The sequence below is a fragment of the Cryptomeria japonica genome, chromosome 8 (genome assembly GCF_030272615.1).
Source record: "Cryptomeria japonica chromosome 8, Sugi_1.0, whole genome shotgun sequence".
NCBI classification, from domain to species: Eukaryota; Viridiplantae; Streptophyta; class Pinopsida; order Cupressales; family Cupressaceae; genus Cryptomeria; species Cryptomeria japonica.
In genome coordinates, this window is record NC_081412.1 from 232,282,855 (window position 1) to 232,295,080 (window position 12,226).

The following is a 12,226-nucleotide window of genomic DNA, read 5'->3' on the forward strand; positions in this document are numbered from 1 at the left end:
AATAATTAAATAAAATAAATTAATTAAATTTGCTCACTTAATTAGGCAAATGAAGAAAATGATTTATGATGGGAAGAATTTAGAAAATGAACTACATAAATAAATTATTCAGTTTATTTATAAGTAGAAGAATCAAGGGTTCAAAAATTCAATAACTCGTATTTAATTAATTCTCTCCAAGCCAATTTTCAATGTATACATTTTGCCCCTCTTTCAAGTAATTTGTTTGTGATACGTTGGTTCAAAGTAAAATTTACTTGATGCCCCGAATGCTAATATAAATTTTGATTTTGCCCCAGAGCTTGATCGTTGTTTAATCATGTGTGCATACCCCATTGAGAGATGAATCAAAGAAATTTTTTAATTTTTAGGATTTTTTTGATCATTTTTGACATTTTTTATGATTTTAAAAAAATATTTATTTTTTTTTCAAAGTTTTGAAATTTTTTAAGTTTTTAGGTTTTTTTAACGATTCATCTCCCAATAAAATGAATTAATGATGTTGTGTAGAAAATCAATGTGATAAGTGCAAAAAAAAATTCCACTTAATTACCCCTCTTTCCATCCATTAATAAGGTAAAAGTTAAAAAAGCAACTCATTTGGAGTTCATTTGTTCATTGTGATTCTAGATGTTATCTTAGAGGAAAGATGGTGATCCCCTACCACCTGCACAGATTTTTGTGAGTTCAGCAATTCAACGACCTTCGACGCGTGGCCCACCGATACGTACCTCGATGACCTCCTTTGTGGTTAAATTTTGAAAATTTATGCATGTTTCTATTCGGTTTTTAGAATTTTTACACGTTTTAGCGCATTAAATAGATTTTTTAGCGCATAGGAAGATTCTTTTAACACATTGGATATAGGGTTTTGTTTTAGCGCATGGGGCAAGTTTTCTAGCACATTAGATGTCTCAGTGTATAAGTAGATTTTTCTAGCATATAGGATCGACCTTTTAGCTCATAAGTTGTTTTAGCACATAGAGTTGTTTTTCTAGCGCATAGGTTTCATCTTTTAGTGCATGCATTGATTTTCTTAGCACGTATGTAAAATAGATTAGTGCATTGATCTTTTTAGCGCATAGGCTGCACAGTCTAGCACATCTACACCAGAAAGTTAAAGATTTGACTTTCATTATGTTACTGATTGATGATTGATGATAGATGATAATTGACCTCATGATTGATGAGAGTCAATGATAAGCCCTCAACTAGATTGATCAAAATCTCACATGAGCTGCTTAAATTGATAGATAAGTTGATTGATCGAATGTTGACACTATGATATGTCGTGATTATAGGAGGATTTAGGAGTACTACAGACTCGGGAGCGATACACGAAAACTTGGCAAATGATACCCCATCTTGTGTAGGTGGATCTTGATATTATCTGTGCATGTGAATTATTTTCCTTGTTAGAGATGCTTCGGTATAGGATAAACAGGGGTTTATTGATTGCGCTAACTAAGAGGTGGCACAGCGACCACAACACATTTCATCTACCCACCGGCGAGATGACAGTCACACCTGAGGATGTCTACCAGATTTTGTGGATTCTTCTAATAGGAGATCTAGTGATGTATGATTATGTAGAGCAAGGAGGCACCAAGGCCCTTAAGAGGATCCCTTGGCAAGATATGCTTGATCAGTACGAGCCATTACCTTCGATTCTAGCTAGATTTGTTGGAGGTTTTCTATGTTGCGACCATAGGTTAAAGGGACTGTCAGTTGGATGGGGTCGAGTACTAGAGAGCATGATCATAGAGGGTACTCAATGTGCATGGGGCACTTGCATGCTAGCCCATTTATATAATGATTTTCATCGGGTGGTGTACCTTGGTGCTACTAGTCTATCAGCTGGAGTAACTATTAACATTATTTCGGAGTCATCCGTAGGCGGCATTTTGATCGAGTGGCAGTTGTTCCTTTTTTATTTTCCAGCTATGCTTCCCGTACAAAATGCGCAAGCCAGGTGTCGTCTCACCGTTGCCTCTAATCGCTCGCTTTTCTCGTTCGGAGATTTGGGAGAATGCAGAGTTGCCACGTGGGTCCATTTTTTATGGCATGGCACTCCTCTCGGCCCCACCATCCATCGCGTAAAGGTAAAGACACTTGGTGTCTCCACGTTGCACGATCAGATGGTCTCTCTGCGCTCATTTTTTGTTCCCCCCAAGTTGTCGCGTGTCCTCCATGATGGTTCATGAATCAGGTCGCAATTTGTATTGTGATTTTCTTGTTGAGTAGGTGCATGGGTCGCCACGATATTGTGGAAATAAAAACTTCGGGGGTGATTTTGTTGGGTATGATCTTGCGGGGTGCCACGATAGGTTTTCTTGTCAGAAGCGGTTGCTGGAAGGTTGTTGATGCTGCGAGCTGTTAGTTGAGCAGAGGGCTCTATTTATGCTTATGTTTTCCTTATTTAGAGGGTTCAGACTTTTAGAGAGTTTTTCTATAACTTTGGCTCATTAAGAATCCTTTATGTTAATTAAATTTGGTGAATGATAATTGTATCAGATTGTGCCTATGGCCTTTGTGATGTCTTTATTTGAAGCTTAATATATTAACTTTTGTGTTGTTTTCTAGTTCCTTAACTTTTGTGTTGTTTTCTAGTTCCTTAACTTCTATGATATTTACTGTGAGACTCTACGAATTAAACTATGTCATGAGACTTGTTATCTGTTGGATGAATGGTTAAATGTCATTTTATGTTAAATGAGTTCTTGTTGAATTACTCTCTCAAATAGTTTTGGGCATGTAGATTGTTGAAAGAGCTTTAAAAATGCATGTCTCTGGGTTTTATATGCTATTAATACTATTCTGAAATGCTATGGCGTATCACCTAAGTAATGTAGATCATTTGCTTTGAATTTTTCTCTTTCCCCTTTTCTCCCCCAACTATATGAAGAGTTGGCTTCTCAAACCCATAGGTCATTCAGTGAGTTTCACATAATAGGTCCCCCATCACTGAATTTCCCATAAGGTTGTTCAAGTTGAAGGTAAAATTAAGAGTCAACAATTCTTTTTCTAGCACGCTCGGTGGGACCTGAATATTGAATAAGATTAAGCTAGTTTATGAGCCACATACCCGTTACCAAGAGTCAAACAGCTTTGAATCTGAGTTTACTTATTCCACCCCTGGTAAACATTCATCAACCTGTCGCCTCCTCTTCCCATAACCCACCTATCTTCCCTGTGGTTGTTCCTATAATAATAATGGCTTAGATTCCTCCCAAAAATTTTGTGACATGGAATATGGAAGCCCTCTCATTCTTCCAGTCCTACCTGTAGTATGGGGGTCGATTCCCTCTGCGGCATTGAAAGTTGTCCCTAAATTCACTAGAGAATGTCCCAAAACCCTGAGGGAGCACCTGCAAGATGTAGCCAATGTTTGCACGGTCCATAGTATAACTAAACAAAATGTGGCCTTGAGATTTCTTGTAGCGTCTTTTAAAGGGAGAGCTCTAGACTGGTACAGATCTCTTGCTCCAAATTCTATAGGCGATTGGGATCAGCTGGGAGATCATTTTTTCCAGAGGTTCTCCAACAAGGCTGACAGGTCATCCTTGATGCATCAATTGATTACTATAAAGAGAGCCCCTCAAGAAGCGGTAACAAAATTCAATTTAAGATTTTAGAGGACTTGGTAAAGAATACCGTTGTTCGCCCCTCCCCCTGCTAACATGGCATTTGTTTTCTATCTGAAGACCTTCAACTCTGACATATCAGTGATGATTTAATCTCTCAAAGGCAATACTCTCCCTTAAGCATTTGATTTGGAAGTCTCCATAGAAAATAATCTGATCAATGTTGGGAAGCTCTCGCCATGATCTCTCATGTCAGTATTTCCAGAGCTATCAAATCTAGTCCCAGAACCAATCGCGCCTAGCTCATCCGCTTCCCAATCCATGTATGCGTATCATCTTTCTCAAATGAAATTTGCAATCTGAAAAGGTCCCAAATTCCACCAGCTAGACCCCCTTTCCAACAGAATTATCAAGGGAATAGGCTTGCTTATCAGCAAAACCAATATGCAAATAGCCGAACTTCCCCAAGCCAGCCAAATCGCCAGATAGTTCTGGAACCTAATCCTTTACAGACTGTCTACCCTAACACTAGTAAAGAGTTGACAGTGGGACAAAATAATCTGGCGAATGATACCAATTCTTGGTGTTTTCCATGTAACAATGCCCACGCCCCGAGGAATTTTCCAAGAGGCAATTTACAACAAAAGGTTGTGGATCAACGTAGCCCAAGGTATTGCTTTAGATAATTCATCTTGATGAATAATGATGAACAGTAAATACCCAACAGGTACTGAGAGGGGGGATGAATCAATACAGACAAAAACTTCTCTAACAACTTAAACTACAAAGACTGCACTAACTGGTAAACAACCTCACCAACCTAAACCAAGGCACTACTGGTGAAGCACAGTATGACTGTAAAAGACATAAACTGGTAACACTTAGATCATCTCAAAACTTAATAACTCATCTCAACTTCACCCATAAGCTAAGCAAGTAATACATCAGAAATACAATGACCATTAGATCAACTTGCATTACCGCTTAATAGAAAACACTAACACATCACATGAAAAAGCATCACACATACCACACTGATTTTTCAAATGGAAACCCAATTGGGAAAAACCACGGTGGGGATGAATACCCACAAGTTGTTCTTGAACTCTTCTGAAGTTCGCTTTGTTAGGAGCCTAGTCCGATTAAAAACTTTACAACAGGTTCTGCTAGGAACCGATCCTGCTAGGGATCACCCGGTTAAGGGATGGCTAAATACCCGGTTAGAGGTTAAAACCCTGTTAAAGGTTACCTTGTAAGAGGATTTGAAGAACTCAATGATTTTGAGTCGCCTTGTTAAAGGATTTACAAAAATCCTATTAAAGCCACCCAGTAAAGGGATTTTCCAACTGCGGAAATGGTTAGAAGTCAACAGGTAATACACTGATCTGATAACAGCACTTAATGCCAAGGCAGATCCACTTCAGTTCCTTTACATCTGCAATCACACTCAATAGATCTATGTTCACTTCTTTGGTCTGGCAAGAATCACCTCACATACATTCATTTGCCAACAACTTCAAATGAGAACCGTCATCGACCTTATAGTCAATAATTAGGTCGATGGCCAAAACCTAAAACCCTAAGCATCTAGGTTAACAATAAAGTCAGTTCAATCCTGACCGTTTAATTATATTACATAGGGTAAAACAATCTTGAAAAAATCTCAAGACATTCTCCATCGTTTGTTTGCTTCCAGAAGCTGATAACCCATCACGTGCTCTCCACCGTTTACTAAGATTTTGCACATTCCCGAGGTAGATAGAATCAATCTTCTTCATGCAAGATCCTCAAGGAAATCCTTCACGTGCACAAGGCTAACATGGCAACGGGATCTAATCTTCATTTCAATGCTAACTTATCATAGGATGTCGTCGATCGAGTCACACAAACTTGGAATGCATCAACCGGAAACCCTGAAGTTGAAACTACCAACCGGTAGTCATATCAAATGAAACCCCAATACATACTTTGCATATACCGGTTCACACTTCATCATACCGATTCACTTTTTGTGTATACCAGTTCACACCATCATATCGGTTCACTTGCTAGTTTACTTACTTCAATATACCGGTTCACACTTTCAGCATATTGACATCAATGACAACATACATTATCATCATGTCATCAAACTCTGCACATATGCCAATAATCTCCCCCTTTGGCATTGATGGCAATACACAAAGATATCTCTACATCTTCTTCCATATTATATGTCTTCAGCACTGTAGATATCATCTTTTCTTCACATCTTCTCCTCCTTTGACAACAATGCCAAAGTGGAGACACAAGCTTCCATGTTCCACTATGCTGCTCCCCCTGAGGAGTAGCATCCTTCAACACATCAATCCTGAAAAGATTTGGCAATGCAATACCTGACTGATGTGGAGCACATACCTTTAGTTCACCTCTTGAAGGGAAAGCACCCCTAATTCACCTCTCAAATAGGTAAATGTAGCCTTCGGTAGAGGCTTGGTGAATATATCTACTAACTAACTGCTCCTTACTGGAGACATGTTCCAATACAACCTCTTTGTTGAACTTTCTCCCTCAAGAAATGATATTTGAGCTCGAAGTGCTTGGTTCTAGCATGCAATACCAGATTCTTGGAAATATTAATTGCACTTGTGTTATCACAAAATATACTCATCGGTTCAGAAACAGGGACTTTGAAACCACTTAATACATGCTTCATCCAAATTGTTTGAGTGCAGTTCATAAATGCTGCTACATATTCTACTTCTGCTATGGACTGAGAGATACAACTTTGCTTCTTACTCATCCATGCGACTAGTCTACCACCAAGAAATAATGCACCACCGGTTGTGCTCTTTTGGTCGTCAACATTACCAGACCAATCGGCATCGATAAACACTTTGAGATTGAAATCATTATTGTATGGATACCACAATCCATAATCTATAGTTCCCTTCAAATATCTAAGAATCTGCTTGACTGCTACCAAGTGGGATTCTCTTGGACTTTTTTGGAAACATGCAGCAATGCCCACTGCATGTACAATGTCTGGTATGCTGTGTACTGCATACTGCAACTTACCAATCATTGACCGGTATTCCTTCTCACTCACCAACACTGAGTCATCTTCTTTTGATAATTTACAACCGGTCATCATCGGTGTACCAACCGGTTTGCTATCTTCCATGCCAAAGGTCTTCAACACCTCTTTGACATACTTGGACTGAGTGATAAAGATACCATCTTTCATTTTTTGTATCTGTAGTCCTATGAAGAACTTAATTTCTCCAATTAGTGACATCTTAAATTCCTTCTTCATTTCATCTGCAAACGCATGGCTCATCTTTTCATCTCCACACAAAATTATGTCATCAACAAACACTTCACAGATTAGAATCCTATCTCCTTCTGACTTCAGATAGATATTGCTATCTTCACTTGTTCTTTCAAATCCAATCTTCACAAGATGGGAATGTAAACATTCATACCATGCTCTAGGTGCTTGCTTCAATCCATACAAGGCTTTATGTAGCCTACACACCATATCACTCTCTTCTGATAGGGAAAACCCATCTAGTTGCTCTATATACACTTCCTCTTCAATTATTCCATTCAGGAATGCAGATTTTACATCCATCTGATACACTTTGAATCCTTTGAAGGCTGCATATGCAAGAAGCATTCGAACTCATTCCAATCTAGCTACTGGAGCAAAGGTTTCTCCATAGTCTTCTCCTTCTTCCTGGGCATATCCCTTACATACCAATCTTGCTTTGTTTCTTACCACTGTGCCATCTTCATTTAGCTTGTTTCTAAAACCCCATTTGGTGCCAATATCATTTTTATGCTCAGGTTTGGGTACCAAAGACCATGTACCATTCTTTTCTATTTGGTCAAGTTCCTCTTCCATAGCCTTAATCCAATCTTCATCTTTGTGTGCCTCTTTAAATGTTTTGGGCTCAAATTCAAAAATCATGGCATAAGAACTCTCTCTGACCTTTCTTCTTGTAAGTATTCTTGCATCCTTATCCCCTATGATCTGCTTTGGATGATGATGCAGCTTTACATACCTAGGAATGATCTTGGTTGATTCCTCTTGTTTTTCCTCTTCATCCTCATCTACATCAGCATCTACTGGTGTAGGAGCACTGTTACTTGTACTTGGTTGTTTTGCAACCGGTTCCCAGAAGGTTACATCCAGTTCATCTACCGCTCGCTTGTTGTCAGTTTCCTCAGGTTTCTCAGAGGTCTCATCAACTCTAACATTGATACTTTCAACAATTCTCTAAGTCCTATTGTTAAAACACTTGAGAGCTTTGCTCTTGGTGGAATCCCCTCGAAATATTCCCTCATCACATTTTGCATCAAACTTGCTTTGGTGTTCACTTCTCTTGATATAACACTTGCTACCAAACACTCTAAAGTAGCTAACTACTGGAGTCTTACCGGTCCAATACTCATAAGGAGTTTTATCCTTACCTTTCTTGATGAGTACCCGGTTCATAATGTAGACTTCAGTGCTCACCGCTTCTCTCCAAAAAGTGTGAGAAACCTTCCTTTGAATCAACATCGTTCTGGTTGCTTCAACTACAGTCTGGTTGTTCCTTTCTGCTAGGCCATTCTGTTGTGGGGTCTGGGGGCAGACAGTTGCCTCTTGATGTCATTCTCTTCACAGTAATTAAATTCTCCAGAAGTGAACTCACCTCCTTGGTCAGTTCTAAGGCATTTAATCCTTTTATCCCTTTCCTTTTCAACTAGTGCTCTGAAGGCTTTAAACATTCCAAAAGCTTCAGACTTGTCTTTCAAGAATGTGACCCACATCATTCTAAAGAAATCATCAGTAAGAATCATAAAGTACCTATCTCCCTGCACACTCCTGGTTTTCATAGGACCACACAAATCAGTATGCACAAGATCAAGTAAATTGTCTGTTGTGAAAGATTTACCTTTGAAGGTTGAGGAAGACAATTTCCCCAGTTGACATTCTCTGCACAAAGGATTCTTCGGTTTGTTCAGCACAGGTAATCCTCTAACTACCTTGATCTTACTGGCCTTCACAATATTATCAAAATTTACATGGCAGAGTCTCCTATGCCATATCTAACTATCATCAAACTTAGCCATTAGACATTGACTGATATTTGTATTTAATTGAAATAAGTTACCTCTGGTCTACATACCGGTGGCCATCAGTTCACCACTCTTTCCTTTTATTTTTCACACTCCATCTTTGAATTCCAGAGTGAGTCCTTTATCATTCAGTTGGGCAACACTCAAAAGGTTATGCCTGAGACCTTCTACCCAATACACATTATCAGCACTGCTTTTTCAATTTAGAGAGATGGACCCTTTGCCTTTTACCATACATAGTGCATCATTACCAAATTGGACTACACCTCCATCGTACTCTTCCAGAGACAAAAAATTTCTCCAGTCACTAGTCATGTGGTGAGAACATCCACTATCAATAATCCACTCATTAGAATTATCAAAGCGGGAGACAAGAGCCTTCTTGTCTGACACATCTTCCTTAATGGCTACAAACACTATGTCTTCAATTTCTTCATCTTCTGATTCATCATCAGTGACACCTTCATCGACTGCAACAAAATAGTTTCTCCTATTTCCTCCTTTGAACTTTTTGAACTTCTCTGGTTTGTCCTTATTATCACTATTAGGGCAGTTGACAGCAATGTGTCCTATCTTATTGCAAGAAAAGCATTTCAAAGGGAGCTTACCTATGTATTTTCTAGTTCCCTTAGGAAGTCTCTTGGCAAGAAGAGCTTCAAACTCCATTAGGATCTCCTCATCATCCATATCTCTACTTTGTCTAGGTTCACAACTAGTACCAACTTCTTTTCCCTTTCTAGATAGTGCAACAAATGCTCTAAAGGATGATTCAGTCTTCTGAATGCTACCATCATTACTATTTGGCTCATATGCAGTCAACTTAGCAATGATGGAGTCAAGGGATACCTTTGTCTTGTCAATAGATCTTAACTCTTGAATAGCGGAAACCCTTATTACATAGATTGGTAATAAGGATCTCAAAACTTTGCTAACAATGGTGGAATCATCTATTGTTCCTCCTGCACTCTTGATGTCTCCAACAACAATTTTAATCCTAATGCCATACAGTTGAATGGTTTCACCTTCAACCATCCTCATATCCTCAAATTTACCTCTAAGGCTTTCTTCCTTAGCTTTCTTTACATGCTCATCACCGCCATAGATATTCTCCAAAGTATCCCATACTTCCTTAGGTGTGTCCTTGTCTTGAACATCAATAAACTCAATATCAGATAGACTGCTGATAAGAGCTTCCATGACTTGCCCATTCTCCTGAATTTCTCTTCTTTGATCATCGGTGAGAGTACTGGTAGGAACAACATAGGTATTCTCAACATAGTTCCAGTGTTGAGCACCCATGCTTTTAATGTAGATCTTCATTATGTCCTTCCATATCTTAAAGTTATCGTTGTTGAACTTAGAACCTTCCCTCTTCATCATTAGAATAGGATCTCTTCCTCAAGTGGTTAATCTTATAACACAAAGGACCTGGAGGATGCTCTGATACCAATTGATGAATAATGATGAACAATAAATACCCAACAGGTATTGAGAGGGGGGGTGAATCAGTACAGACAAAAACTTCTCTAACTTAAACTACAAAGACTGTACTAACTAGTAAACAACCTCACCAACCTAAACCAAGGCACTACCGATGCACAGTATGACTGTAAAAGACATAAACTGGTAACACTTAGATCATCTAAAAACTTAATAACTCATCTCAAATTCACCCATAAGCTTAAGCAAGTAATACATCAAAAATACAATGACCATTAGATCAGCTTGCATTACCACTTAACAGAAAACACTAACACATCACATGAAAAAGCATCACACATAACACATTGATTTTTCATGTGGAAACCCAATTGGGAAAAACCATGGTGGGGATTAATACCCACAAGTTGTTCTTGAACTCTTCTGAAGTTCGCTCTGTTAGGAGCCTAGTCTGGTTAAAGACTTTACAACAGGTTCTACTAGGAACTGATCCTGCTAGGGATCACCCAGTTAAGGGATGGCTAAATACCCAGTTAGAGGTTAAAACCCTATTAAAGGTTACCTTGTAAGAGGATTTGAAGAACTCAATGATTTTGAGTCACTCTGTTAAAGGATTTACAAAAATCCTATTAAAGCTACCCGGTAAAGGGATTTTCCAACTGCTGAAATGGTTAGAAGTTAACAAGTAATACATTGATCTGATAACAGCACTTAATGCCAAGGCAGCTCCACTTCAGTTCCTTTACATCTACAGTCACACTCAACAGATCTCTTCTCACTTCTTTGGTCTGGCAAGAATCACCTCACATACATTCATTTGCCAACAACTTCAAATGAGAACCATCATCGACCTTATAGTCAACAATTAGGTCGATGGCCAAAACCTAAAACCCTAAGCATCTAGGTTAACAATACAGTCAATCCAATCCTAGCCATTTAATCACATTACATAGGGTAAAACAATCTTGAACAAATCTCAAGACGTTCTCCATCATCCGTTCTTCATCGCTTCTGGAAGCTGATAACCCATCACGCGCTTCCACTATTTACTAAGATTTTGCACATTCTCAAGGTAGATAGAATCAGTCTTCTTCATGCAAGATCCTCAAGGAAATCCTTCACGTGCACAAGGCTGATGTGGCAATGTGATCTAATCTTCATTTCAATGCTAACTCATCATAGGATATCGTCGGTCAAATCACACAGACTTGGAATGCATCAACCGGAAACCCTGAAGCTGAAACTACCAACCGATATTTATATCAAATAAAACCCCGATTCATACTTTGCATATACCGGTTCACACTTCATCATACCGATTCAATTTTTGCGTATACCGGTTCACTTGCCAGTTTACTTACTTCAATATACCAGTTCACACTTTTAGCATATTGACATCAATGACAACATAGAATATCATCATGTCACCAAACTCTGCACATATGCCAGCATCGGCTTACACACCCCTGGCATGGATAATGCGTCTTTCAATGCACAGATGCAAGGCATGTCAATGGAGTAGGAAATAGAAATAGCTCTGGACAATGTGCTATTCTCTTGGATGGAAGATGAAGATGTCGTGCTGACCAATGATATAGCCTCATCAAGCTTAGGGGCTCCTCAAGTGCAATCAGATTACAACCTCTGGTCGAAGAGGCATTTCACTGAAGAGAATGTAGGCACGCAAGGGAGATTCTATGTAGATAAAGTTCCTAAACAACCTATAGCCGCTATTACATATCCAAGGAAGGAATTTATTCCCTATAAGCCAAGAGAGACAAAGGCATTGGTGTCATCAGCATTAGACGTGGTGGAGCAGTTGAGGAAAGCTTCGACCAATGTTTCTTTATGGGATCTCCTTAGTATCTCGGAGCAAAATAATCATTTGAAAGAAGTTTTTTCAGAGGTGGGTAAACCTCTTGGTGGAAATGCTACTACTTCTTTGCAGGTCAGTGAAGAAAGATTTCAGCCTCTCGCAGATAAATCGCGCTCACCAACGGTGTTGACAAATGAGGCCATACCTCCAAAATCCCAAGAAGAGGGTAAGACTAAGCCCAATCCTTTATATTTGACCCTCATAGTAGGGGATAAACTTT